Source organism: Agelaius tricolor, unplaced genomic scaffold (genome assembly GCF_023055355.1).
Source record: "Agelaius tricolor isolate 1412-34295 unplaced genomic scaffold, bAgeTri1.0.p SCAF_4, whole genome shotgun sequence".
In the NCBI taxonomy this organism is placed as follows: domain Eukaryota; kingdom Metazoa; phylum Chordata; class Aves; order Passeriformes; family Icteridae; genus Agelaius; species Agelaius tricolor.
In genome coordinates this window covers 47,017,225-47,029,543 of record NW_027269264.1, presented here as the reverse complement: position 1 = coordinate 47,029,543, position 12,319 = coordinate 47,017,225, and the positions used below count along the sequence as shown (strand labels likewise).

The following is a 12,319-nucleotide window of genomic DNA, read 5'->3' as shown; positions in this document are numbered from 1 at the left end:
TCAGAAACCATACAACAATCATAATATAAAAACAACTTTTTTCTCTTCTTCTTCTCCACTAAGCTGAAGTCCCTGTCCTTTCACCACTACCTAGTACAATGGTATAATGCTATCCATGTCACTAATGACATATAGATTAGTTGTCACACCAAGGAGCTTTGCTACACCAAGCCCTTTGCTCAGACAGAGACCCACTGATAACCAGTTGTAAATAATTTTACCAAGGACTGGACATCCTGTACAGTGGTTTCATATAGACTATGGGTTTCTAGCTAATTTATAAAAATTTCAATAAATTGTCTTGAAAGCCTGACCAAAGCGCAGATATATGACATCACTACTGCTCTTCTGTCCTTGAATCTTGTTACTTTAGAAGGAAACCAGGGCATTTCTGTTTTCAGAATATTTCATTTCAGTGGGAACCTGTGTTGCTGTTACTTATCTCCATGCTACATGTAATGGATTTATTTCAGTGTCTTACAGCAGTTTATAATCAAGTGATCAACACAGAGAGGGCACAGCTAAAAAAAGATCTGCTAAAAATCTGCACAGAAGATACTAATTGCTAACAGGCTACACAAACTGCTGACCATGTCTTCTGTTGTCTAAAGAAAACACTGTGCCTCCCTTTTCCCCTGGCTTCTTTTAGATTCTAGGGTCAAGACAGTTTCACACAAGGTAGGAGAGGAAAGGTGCTGTGCCCACTTTCTTCTACTGCAGGTTCAATCCCTTATAGTGACATGTAAATACTTCTAAAATATATAGAGTAAGGTGTGCATAAGTACTTAAGTACTTATAAATGCATGGATTTTATAAATGAATTTATGCTTGCAAAATTTACATATTACTTAATAAGAGGTATCAATTATAAAGTTTAAATATGAATAGGAAAAAGAAATTAGAAGAACAAACAGATACACAACCACGCATTAACATGACCCATGAAACCCCAACAACATTATTGTACAGTGTTACTTGGTCAGTCTTTGGATCCTGTGCTGTGCCACAAGATAGAGACAATGCTGCCTATTAAAATGGAAAACCAGAACAGAAATTCAACTTTACAGGAACATGCGCAGGGGCACTAAGGAGAATTCGCAATGGGTTTTCCTCAAAAGAGAAAATCCATTGGTTAAATGATAGATGTGATGAAATTTCTGAAACAAACCTCAATTACCCAGTGTGACAATGACAAGGGCAGGGGATTACACTTACCCAAAGGCCTCCCCTGAACATGATGCAGCAGTAAACATGGGTCCTGTTCAGACAGAAGATGAACTGAAGACAGATTCAAGGTCACCTATACCTTATTAGCAGACTGGATTTATAAACTCAAGATGACTCCTAACCTATCATCCATGACTGAAAGTGCTCAACACATAATTCATCGGGCTCACTCTTCAACAATTTTGCAGCAAAGATCCAGCACAGTTGTTCAGACCTGCACAAATTTTCCCATTCTAGTCCAGGGGGCAAATTATGTTACAGCTGAGAGTAATGGCATCTCAAGGAACAAGCTCTTTGGGATGCCTGCTTGCATTGGGGCAACTTCAGACAAATCCAGCATGGGTTTAGTATATTATTTGGAGCAGCCATGAACAAAAAGCAGCCTTGTTAAAATATATCTCCTTTTCTAGTGGTAGAATGGGCCATCTTCCTCTGTATTTCTTGGTTTTTTCCAGTGCTCAGTAGAGTTTACTATTCTTCTACTTCTTCTGTTGTCTGGAATGCCAGAGCACTACCCACCCTTTTCCTTTAAAGGGTTTGAGAAAGGACAGCCCTTCAGGGCTGTGACGTGTCTCTCAACAGCCCTAGAGACCTCCTGCTTTGCCAGACTTCAACTTGGCCACAGCTGCCTGGGAGACATCTGATCACATCTCTGGGCATGGTTTTAGCCATGCTTTTAACATGTGGCTTAATAACTCCCAAACTCCTTGAGAAAGATTATATAGCTTTTGAAAAGAAGCTGTAGAATAAAGTACCTAGTCAACTTGGGATGTTTAATAATTTATGTTCAAGGAGGGGTCCTTTTGATTATTTTGCTATTCCCTTTACTACTTACTCTTTACTATATGGTGGCTTTGTTAGAACACCAGAACCTTCCAGGTCATCAGATAAAATTCACAACCTCTTTTCCACTGTGAAATAAGACACACTTGCTTTCATTTGTATTTATTTCAATGCTTCCTCTATCAATATGAGGTTGGTTTACTGGCACATAATGCAGTTTGTACTGTGTTGATGCAATGAGCTCATTGCTATTACCATTTTCCAGAACTCACCATAAGAATGGGACTAATAAATCTCAAACCAGCTGGTATTCAACAATGTTTTGTGTAGAGGTAGATGGAGATCAAAATCTTCCAGGCATGTCAATGAAAAGGGAAACTGTCACTGGCAACCCCAGGAGAAGTTTCAAAAAACCATGCTAGCTTCCTGGCTATATGACAAATACAAGAATTTTCATCCGTTTTAAGCTTCGCTTTCCTAATTGCAGGACTGAAGAACAGATCCATGGCTGTCAACAGTTAAAGCTCTGTTGTTGAAGCTACTAAGTGTTTATACATTCCAGCAATATGTATATTGATGAATAATGGACTTGCTGCAAAGAATAATGCCGTGTCTTACCCAGCAGCATTATTAATACTATTCCAGCTGTCTGGGTATTGTATTTCTGCTAACCTCACTTCCCACTGGCCTGATGGCTTCCAGGGGCTTTGAATAGCTGTTTGGTAAAGTTCAAACTGGTGTTTTGTGGGGACACTTTGGTGTAAGGTTTGTTGGGGAGCATGATGTGTAAACTGCGGTTTACCGTCCTTCTTTTTGTCCCACTCTGGCTCCAACTGCTAAACATCATGGACTGGAGAGGCTTTTATCCAGTTGTTAAATGTCTAGGGCAAGCAACACCCCTTTACAAATAGCTGTTTCTTCCCTCATCTTTTTACTGCTAGAAACTTTTTAATTTTGTCCTCGGTAGCGTTCACTTTTTAAAGCTCATTGGAATAGAATGTCCCTTAATACCTTGGTGACTGTAGTCTATTAAGCAGTACCTCTGACCCTTTCTCACAGTTTCAACTAATACCTGTGAACATCTGTTCATAACCACTGTCAAATATTTCTTTTCTCCCAACCATCCTCACGGCCTTCTTTTCCGAGTGGAGGTATATTTACTCTAATTTCACATCAATTACCAGACATGGTTTTCCAATTCCTTGCACAGCTTGGATCTTTCACACACTTCTGACTCTGGCAAAGTAATGAAGAAGCTGTGGTTATAGTCCTTTATTATAAACTCCAATACCACACCAGTGTAGCAAATGGTAACTGTGTGCTCTAAAACATCCCCATGTCTAGGTTTTGAGCACCGTGTTGAAGAAATCTGTGATGGAAGCATGTACCTCATTACTAATAACAAAGATGTGAAAATTATTTTAATTTAACAGCTTGTGTGAAGGCTGATTTAAGAACGTCTATTCCCTCCCCGGTCTATAATTACTGAGGCAGGAAAAATGGTTTTAAAAGCTTCAGCTCCTTGAGAACCCATTCTGCCTTTCAGACACAGTCCAGGCACACTTGGTCAATATGCTCACCACCATTAAAATGAGCTTAATGCTGTTATTATTGTGCTTAGAATAGCCAACAAAAACCTGTTACTTCTAAAGGACTTTTTCACAGACATATGTCTATTGTGAGTCTTGATTTACCAGACATGAGACCACCTGTTTCATGTTCAGATAATAGTACTGCTTGTTTCAGAAAAGGGCCTTAACTCCCAAAGCTTTCCAGTTCTCCAGGAACACAGAAAATGTCTTTCAACAGATGCTGCAATCTATCAACATGCTGCTACTACATGCACACAGAAAAACAAATTAGGCAACACTTAAGTCATGCTCAATGAAACTTTATTAATTAGTTGATCACTGCGGTGATCTGTCTCCTATTGTCACCATTTCCTTTATTTCAAAGCTGGGTTTTTTGGCTGTTTTACCTTTTTTAAACCCTGTGGTTCTAAGCAAGAATAAAAACAATTAACAGAAAAATTGTGTCTTTTGTTGTATTCAGCCAGGATTGTGTTTTCAGGAAGTGCTATGAACTCCACATCAACATAGGGAAAAGGGAATACATGGAGTGTAATCCCTGTCATGGTATTACAAGTTCGAACACTGAGATATAGACAAGAGTTGCCTCACCTCCCCTTACACAAATTTTTGTTTTCATAATCCCAGCCCAACCATCTCCTCTTGAAGACACATGGTCCTTTAGGAAAACATTTTGGGAGGTAGGTGTCCCTACAAACATGTTCCCATGAAGTTGATTTTTTACTTCTGGCCTTCGACTTTAGTAAGCAATATTAACTATATTTTCTAGAATAGGAGAAAGCTGCGGGACAGCCCCAAGGTGAGCTGGTTGGTTTGAAGATAGAAGAGGAGGGCCTCTTCGTCAGGTTCACAGGTATGGTCTGTTGTTTGGGTGACCTGAGGCTGGGTGGCAGCTTCCTGGACAGCTTTACAGGCTTACCCCTCTGTCCAATGCAGATCTTGTTATGTTCCCCACTCCCTCTGGCATACTCCCACACCATTTAACTGTACTTTCCTTTTATTTTGCTTTCTGTATGTTAACATTAAATTCTCACTTAATTTTATTATCTCTTACGAAACAATTTCATACACCCTCTTTATAAATAAAATCCTAGTATGTTATAAAGAAGTATAACTATGTATGAACATACATTTACACACTTCATACACTTTCATCTGCGTCTTTGTAAAGACACAAAAATACACACAGGTGTGTCTATCTATGAGGGCCTTTGACATACTTCTGTAGCAAAGAAAAAAGCAAAGTTTTCAGCAAGTACAAGAAATTCAGACATCACATGGGGTATGGCCACAACCATGACAAAACAGTGACTCCTGTGGACAAAGGGAGGACAAGGCCTCATGGATCTGATACATTTCTAGGCTAAGGGGGCTGTAAGGCTGGAATGGGGACAAGGGCTTCTGCTGACAGTGGTCATGAGACTTTTGAGGGTCAGGTCTTCCAGCAGGAGTTGGAGCAATGGAGCCTGCACCAAATGGCACCAAAGTTGTTCTTTAATTGAGACCAATGACATCTCCCTGGGTTGTAGCCTTATCTCTTCTCCCCTCATTTGTGTAAATCACAACAGAAATCTACACTGCTGCCACTCAAACAAGGAATGAAGAGAGGTACTGGACATAAAATAACTAGGAAACAGTACATAATAATATACTGTTATATATATATCTATATAGGGAATGAACTTATAAATACTATTTTAACATACAACAGTAATAATTACAGGGAGTTTGGGGTAATTTGGCATTACTTATTTAGGCAAATTTATGATTCTTCAAATACAGAGATGACACAAGGCATGTGAGGTAGGGCTTTTCTTGAAGAGAAGATTAGAAGACACCCTTTGAGTGACAAATAGACAGGAAACTATTTTTTGTCTTACTCATACTAGGACAAAATAGTATGATTATACCAAATTACCTTATCTAGACAAAAAAAACCCAAACTCCTTTACATTGTTACTTAAAACAAAGGGGCCACCTGAGGATTTTAACTTCAGATGCCCAGACTTTACCACTGAACCTGTTTAGTTAAACAAGGTAGTTTAGTTAACACTTCCATCTAAATAATTTATATATTAATGTTTCAAAGACTAATTTTTATTCTTAAAATACATATCTTCTATTTTTTTCCATTTTTATTCTGTATTCACAAAATTATGATCCGCCTACCTTTCATAAGGTAGGTAGAATTTGCCCTATAATCACTGAAGTGAATTGTTCTTTATTTTCTCTTCACATCATGATTAAGCAAAAGGAATCTTTTTGAAGAAAAGCCTACTCTTTTTGGATTGTCTTTGTTGAACTCTCATGATTTACCAGCCAATGTGTAGGGGTGAAGAAAGAGCAACAGCAGCAATCCAATTTTTGGATGAGGCTGAGAGCAGATGTAGATTTGGCTACAAGTCATCTTTGCTTTTCCAAAGACCATCTCCTCCTTCGTCCAAGAAAGAAGGGTCACACCATACAGCAGCATCCAAAATGTGCTATTCATCAAACAGATGATCTGTTGTGAATTCTAAACCCTCCATTTTTTATATCATGATTGCCCCTAATTGTTCTTGCTCCAGTTAGAGGTCTGAAAGTTTTCAGAAATTATCGGTGCCAAGTTTATTGACTCTTTTTATGGACCAGTACATACTTGCTCAAAGGGAATGTAATGTATCACATGTTCACCAGAAGTGGAAATGTGACAATTTAAAGGCACTGTTAATATGGAATGACTTTGCCCTGAGGGAACAATGAATTTGGAAAGAGAACTGCCATGCCAAAAAGCTTGGGTTACTTCTGGTTGTAAGGGGTTTGAAATTCAGGAGATTTAAGACAAGGAAAACGAATCATATCAGATGTAACAAACATCCTGAATGAGATCTTTTCAGAGATCATTATCTGTAGATCTAGAGGGATCATAATGATCATCTAATCTATTACATACAATGGCAATAGGACTCAACCTAAATGCAATCCTGAACAACAAAGATATTTTAACATTTATTTTGAATATTCATACTTTCTCATTTTTAATTCACTATTTAGAGTGCAGCAGGAAAAGAGAACAACTCTGCCTGCTTGGTCATATGCTTCTGCTAGGTGTGGAGGACATGCAGTACAGGAAGATTCAGGCAGAGCCACAGTTGCACTAGGCAGGTACATGCTGCAAACAGGGGAATTACCAGTGGCTCTTCTGGAAGTTTAAAAGTTTTAGGACTAAAAAGTCCTAAAAAAAGTAAATATAGCCTGTTGGACATGAAAGTTTTTTAGAAGGATTAAAGTTTATGTTAAATAGAACCATTACCAACCTGTATCTATCTATGATAGATAAAGCAAGGTCTCAGAGCAAGGTCACCTCTTCAGTGTGACCAGGCATATAAAAGATAGAAGGGCCAACAGTTAGAAACCTTTCTTCTCTCATTATTGCTTGTAAAAAACTGTGCACCCTTGACTTCATAATGTTTAATTAACTTAATCCACAATGATAACTTAGGTAAGAGTGAGGACTGCAAAATAGGTACATCTGACCAATAAATATATTAAAATCACATGTGCTGACTCTTCAAAAAAATTAATATCAACTCTTAGGTTGATCAACTAAATTTAGCCTAACTGCCCATGCAGCCTAAGTATAGACTCACAGATAGAAGATTTTTAGTTCAGAGCTAAGCTAAGGAGAAATGCGATAGTAATCACAGATAAACAAGAGCGGAGACCAAATAAGGCATCCCCCCAAAACTGTAGGAGAACAGTCTGGAAGAGTTCAGTGAGAAAGTCTTTGTAAGAGAAGTTGTTAGACCATTAGATTAGTCCAATTTAAGAGTACAACCAAGAACTTTGGGTATAGGCTGAGCTGCCCTTTTATCTTACCTTGTGAAGATAACAACCTCTCTGAAAGGCAGCTGTACTGAAGAAGTAAATGGGAAACAAAAGTGGTGCTGAAGCCACAGAAAATGAAGGTTTTCTGGGAGGAAGAGAAAACTTTGAAAGAAGGGTATTAGATAGCAAGATCTTGCAAAAAAACTCTAAAAAATCCTGCCTGAAGAATAAAAATATGTATTGATATGTACAGGTGGGCATGTAAACATATAGAAAATATAGAGTTTGTAAATTTGAGTGTCTGGGATACCAGAATATTAGTTTCAAACAAGACAAATGGATGGTAGTAGGAACAAAAGCATTTCTAGTGCTGAGTCTGTAATTAACCTGTGTCTGATTCTGGAGAAGAGAACCACCTGGGAGGATACAGATTTCAATTCAAATAGTGATACACCTGAATGAAGTTGCTGAACTCTATTTGCTTCACTGCCATAAGGATTGTGTGGAAGTCAAACTTCCGCAATCTCTAAATGAAAGCCAGATCTTTCAAAAGCCCCCTGTTTCTGACAACTGAACTTTACTTGCTATGGGTGGTAATTGCAGACGGAGCCATAAACTTGACACATTAAAATAGTATATTTTGTTGAGCAGCAAAAAATGATGATAATACAATATAAATAGCTGAAAAACTTTAACCCCCTTCTGAAAAATAAAGATGAAAATTCTGAGACCGATCCTACTCAACTCAGTCCACTGGAAAACCTGCCCTTTCAAAGCCTCCCACCTTTGACTCAAAAAATTTAGTCTGACAGGTTTCCAGATCAATTTCAACAACAACAACAACTGCAAAATACCAGGATTACCTATCAGCCTTTTTGCTCCTTGCTGGCTTTATGACAACTGCAGTCGGCTTTGTGCTAACTGCATTTCTCCAGATTTTGTTTCCCTCCACGGTCGGCGCGCTCCACGGGTTTAGTCCTTGTGCAGGGCTTTAACCGGGCTGCACTTTGTCACGGGAGACAGACGAGCCTTCCCGCTGCAGGCTCGCTGTGGATGCTCGGAGCTGCGAAACGCGCACGTGGTAAATGGCTGCTTTCCCTAGGCGGGCGTGCAAGCATTACTTGTTGCTAAACTTGCTCGCTGCCTGGCCAATCCATCTGCCTGCCTTGGGAGTGTGCCTAGCGCAGCTAGACAAAAGCAAGCCAAGTCTCAAAAGAAAAGACTGATAGCTGCAGCAGAGCATTTCTGCAGCAGAAATCTTACGCTGGTAACGCGGACACAGAATCCACACAACTGTCTGGCAGGCTGCTGTGCTCTCTAGAGGGAACTCATAGCACGGGAAACTGTATTCATTCCCAGGGTATTAATGCATTCCCAGGTGACTGTTGTAATAGTGAAAATATTACAGATGTTGACGGTACAGTGTTTCAATAAAATGCAGGGAAAACTAGCTAAAAAGATGCTTTTTGGATCAAAGCACATAATTTTCTTTAGGACTTGCTCATTCACCAGCTTTTCTCTCCATTCTCTCTGAGACCCATTCCCTTCAGCCTTTCACTGCCAGTCTGTGCCAATACCAACACATTCGGGAGATAACACAAAACAGAATCTGATAACTAGTGAATGTATGTGCAGACACAACAGAGTGTAGCACAGGAAGAATAAAATAATTACTGGGGAACATCAGATAGTGGAAGATATTATAGCAGTTATAGGAGTTCCAGAAGGATATTTTCATTAATGAATAACAAAAATAAGGTATATTTAGTGAACATAAAATATGAATCAATATATTGTAGTATATTGATATATATTATGAAATATTATGAGATTAGTACTACCAAGTAGATTAAAAATGCTTTGAAATAATAAACACAGTCCAACTGTCACTTAGAAAAAAGCATACAGAAGGAGTGTCATCTCTGTTTCTACAGCTTATATCAGTATTTTAAAAGAGAGATTACTGACTTACAAATAGAAATCCTTTTTTTGCTTTCTTAGAATGTGAGCCACATTATATTTACCATACCATATTAAGCTGAACTGATTTTACTTATTTCTGTAAGTTTTTCATTTCTGCTAACAGAACTACAGTTTACTCTGTCCTTCATACAACACCAAACCCTTTACAGGAAGGTAAACATACAGTAGGAACAGATTTAACTGCAGTACTTACTTTTGCCTGGTAATGAAATGTATGTTGACCCATGCCAGCTCATGAATGCTTCCTGAAAAAGGACTTGAAAATCCAGCGTTTCAAAGTGTTTCTCATATATTTAAAGAAGAAAAACACCCAGAAAGAAAGAGGGGGAAAGACCCAAAAGAAAGATAAACAAAGCAAAAGCCTGACAGCTTTAGAGCTCTGACTGCAAAATATTCAGCCTGGCAGCTCTGGGAGAAATACAACTCTGTGTACTTGTACATGCTCACCCCATTAGAGGAGGAGTCAGTTTTGCAACACTTATGTTCCTTGCTTCAGGCAAAACAGTGATTCTCTTCAGTGCAAGCAATGTTTGTAGTGTGATGGCTGTAAAGGTGAGAGGTGCACTCTGGAGTGTAGGAATGCAGCAGCAGAAAAAGAATAATTGGGAGCATCAGCTACATACTTTACAGGTTGTTGTGATTCCTTTTGAATGCTTATTGCCCATGATTTTTTATTTTTTTTTTTCTGAGGGAAACCTAATACCCCTTCAACATAAACTGCATCCATAATGGTTTTTGTGTACCAGTAGTTCATGTTTTATATTTTAGAATAGCAGATTTATTTTTTTTTTACAACAGAGTAAAAGGTATTGGCTTTACATCAAAAAGCTGATTAAACAAAAGGAAAAAAGTCTTCTTTTGTAGTTTTGAGAGCTATTATGCAATAAGGTTGTGAATTTTACTAACATAACTATTCAGTAGTCATCTATCTCTACTTAAAACATTTTTACAAATTCTTATAAATGCTTTCACTGAATCATATTTTTATCTTCTCTGAATTCAAGCCAGTGAACTGAATATAAAATGAAATGTGTGTATGTATAGTGAAGATTTCTTTAAATAAGAAGACTGAGCAAGTCTCTTTTTCATAGTGAAAGGAGATTTCAGGAGTGCGGATGCTTAGTTGCTTACTAGAGTCAAGACTCTCCAATTGAGGTCAGCATTGCTCACATCTTGTGATCAAAAGGACATTCTGCAGATCATTCAAAACAATTGGTAATCATAGAACAGTCTCTTGTCAAACATTTGTGTTTCTTGGAAAATGTTTTCAGGTGAGGAGTGCATGCCTTGTGATCTATCCACACAGAAATTATAAAACTTAGATGTGCTCCTTGAGTGGGGTTTGGCTGTGCTAAGCACCAGCTGCTGCTCAGATCAGTGTCAGACCACACCTCCACTTGCACTGCTCCCATCATGTGTGCTGTGTTATCCATTTGATTCCATGCTCAGACAGCATAGGAAGCTCAGCTGGTACTGGAAGACAATTACTTTTTTTTTTCTCTTCTTATTTGCAAACCTCTGAACAGGCTCACTCTGAGATCAGACAAATGCTAGGAACAGAATGTATAACTGGCAGAAAAGACTCAGCTGATGAGCTGATGAGCCCTAAAATTTATCACATGCCCATAGCATTCAGCCAGCTCTGAGCAAATTCTACCAGTGACTCTCTGAGTTGAAAGGGATAAAATTGCTCCTGATAAATAGGGAATAGGTGCTTGAATAGATCTTATCACCTTAAAAATAAGAAAAGGAACACAAGGTAGAACCTAATTCATATTTAATCAGTTATGTAGCAGGCAATGCCCAGTTGCCTTATTTCTCCATCTGTTTGACTCTGCTAAACACATGCAGATCACAACAAAGAAGAGGGAATGAGAAAGCTAAGATTTGTCTGGGGAGGAAACTTACAAAATGAAGGTGAACCAAGAAGTACTACCATCACTATGAAAATTTCTGTAAGAGAAGGATTTATTGTTAAGGTCTGCATGTACAGTTTTGCCTGTAATCAAAACAGGCTTTATAGCCCTAGAGTCTGGATAATGGAGAAAACAGAACAAAAAGTAAATCACTCACTAATGGATTTGTAGTGACAGATGAGGGGTGATAGTGAAGAACTAACACTGGGATCAGTAAAAATGATAACTTAAGACATTTATACCTGCACTATCCAGGTCATAGCCAGCTGACGTAATGCAGCCCTGGTAACTGTGGCAGCAGGCAGAGCAGTGTGAGGTAGCTCTTAAATATTTCCCCATGATTTTGAGTTAGCTTTTTCAGCTTTTAATGAACACTGTGTCCCTGTGGCTACACTGCTAGCAATATTTAAGCCAGTCAGGCAAGTCAATACAAGTACACTCAGCCTGTGGTGGAATACTGCCAAGAAAAGGCAACTCTGATCCTAGGAGCTGGATTAAGGTGAATATTTTAAGGTAGTAGTAAAATCTTATATGCACAAAAGACAGATCACTAACATTCAAGACGGTCTTTCAAATTAGGACAGAAGAAAAGAAAGGTCACCCAGATGATGTAAAGGCTCTAAAGCCTATCTATTAAAAGATGACTGACAGAACTTGGCTGGGTTAGTGTGACAAAGTAAATGTTGAGACAGAAAATGGAACAGGCACTTACTTGTCCCTATAAAGGTAATGTATATCTATAAATACGAAAGAGAGTAAGCACTGGAAAAGTGCAATAGCAGTTTAGGCTAATGAACAATGCTGGAGCAAAAACAGCAGGTAGAAACAGAACACACATAAAAACAGACAGTAAACTAAAGGATACTAAACTAAAAGGATACTAACCATTGGAGCATGAAAAATTGAGGCAGACTTTCGGTGGGGTATAAAAAAGCACAACTACTTCTGGAATAGATCTTGGCCAGTCTCTGAGGGTATTATCAGCTTGACTCATCCCATCTCATATAACTGGTG

At 38.5% G+C, this 12,319-nt stretch overlaps 1 protein-coding gene across 1 annotated transcript in view; it reads right to left on the bottom strand.

Moving 5' to 3' along the window:
* Positions 1-10,115, bottom strand: part of PRLR (prolactin receptor) — a 92,337-nt gene extending 82,222 nt beyond the window's left edge. The window contains exon 1 of the mRNA XM_071425568.1: positions 9,583-10,115. The gene's annotated coding sequence lies outside the window, so the exon portion shown is untranslated. The remainder of the gene's footprint in view (positions 1-9,582) is intronic.
* Positions 10,116-12,319: the final 2,204 nt, after the last annotated feature.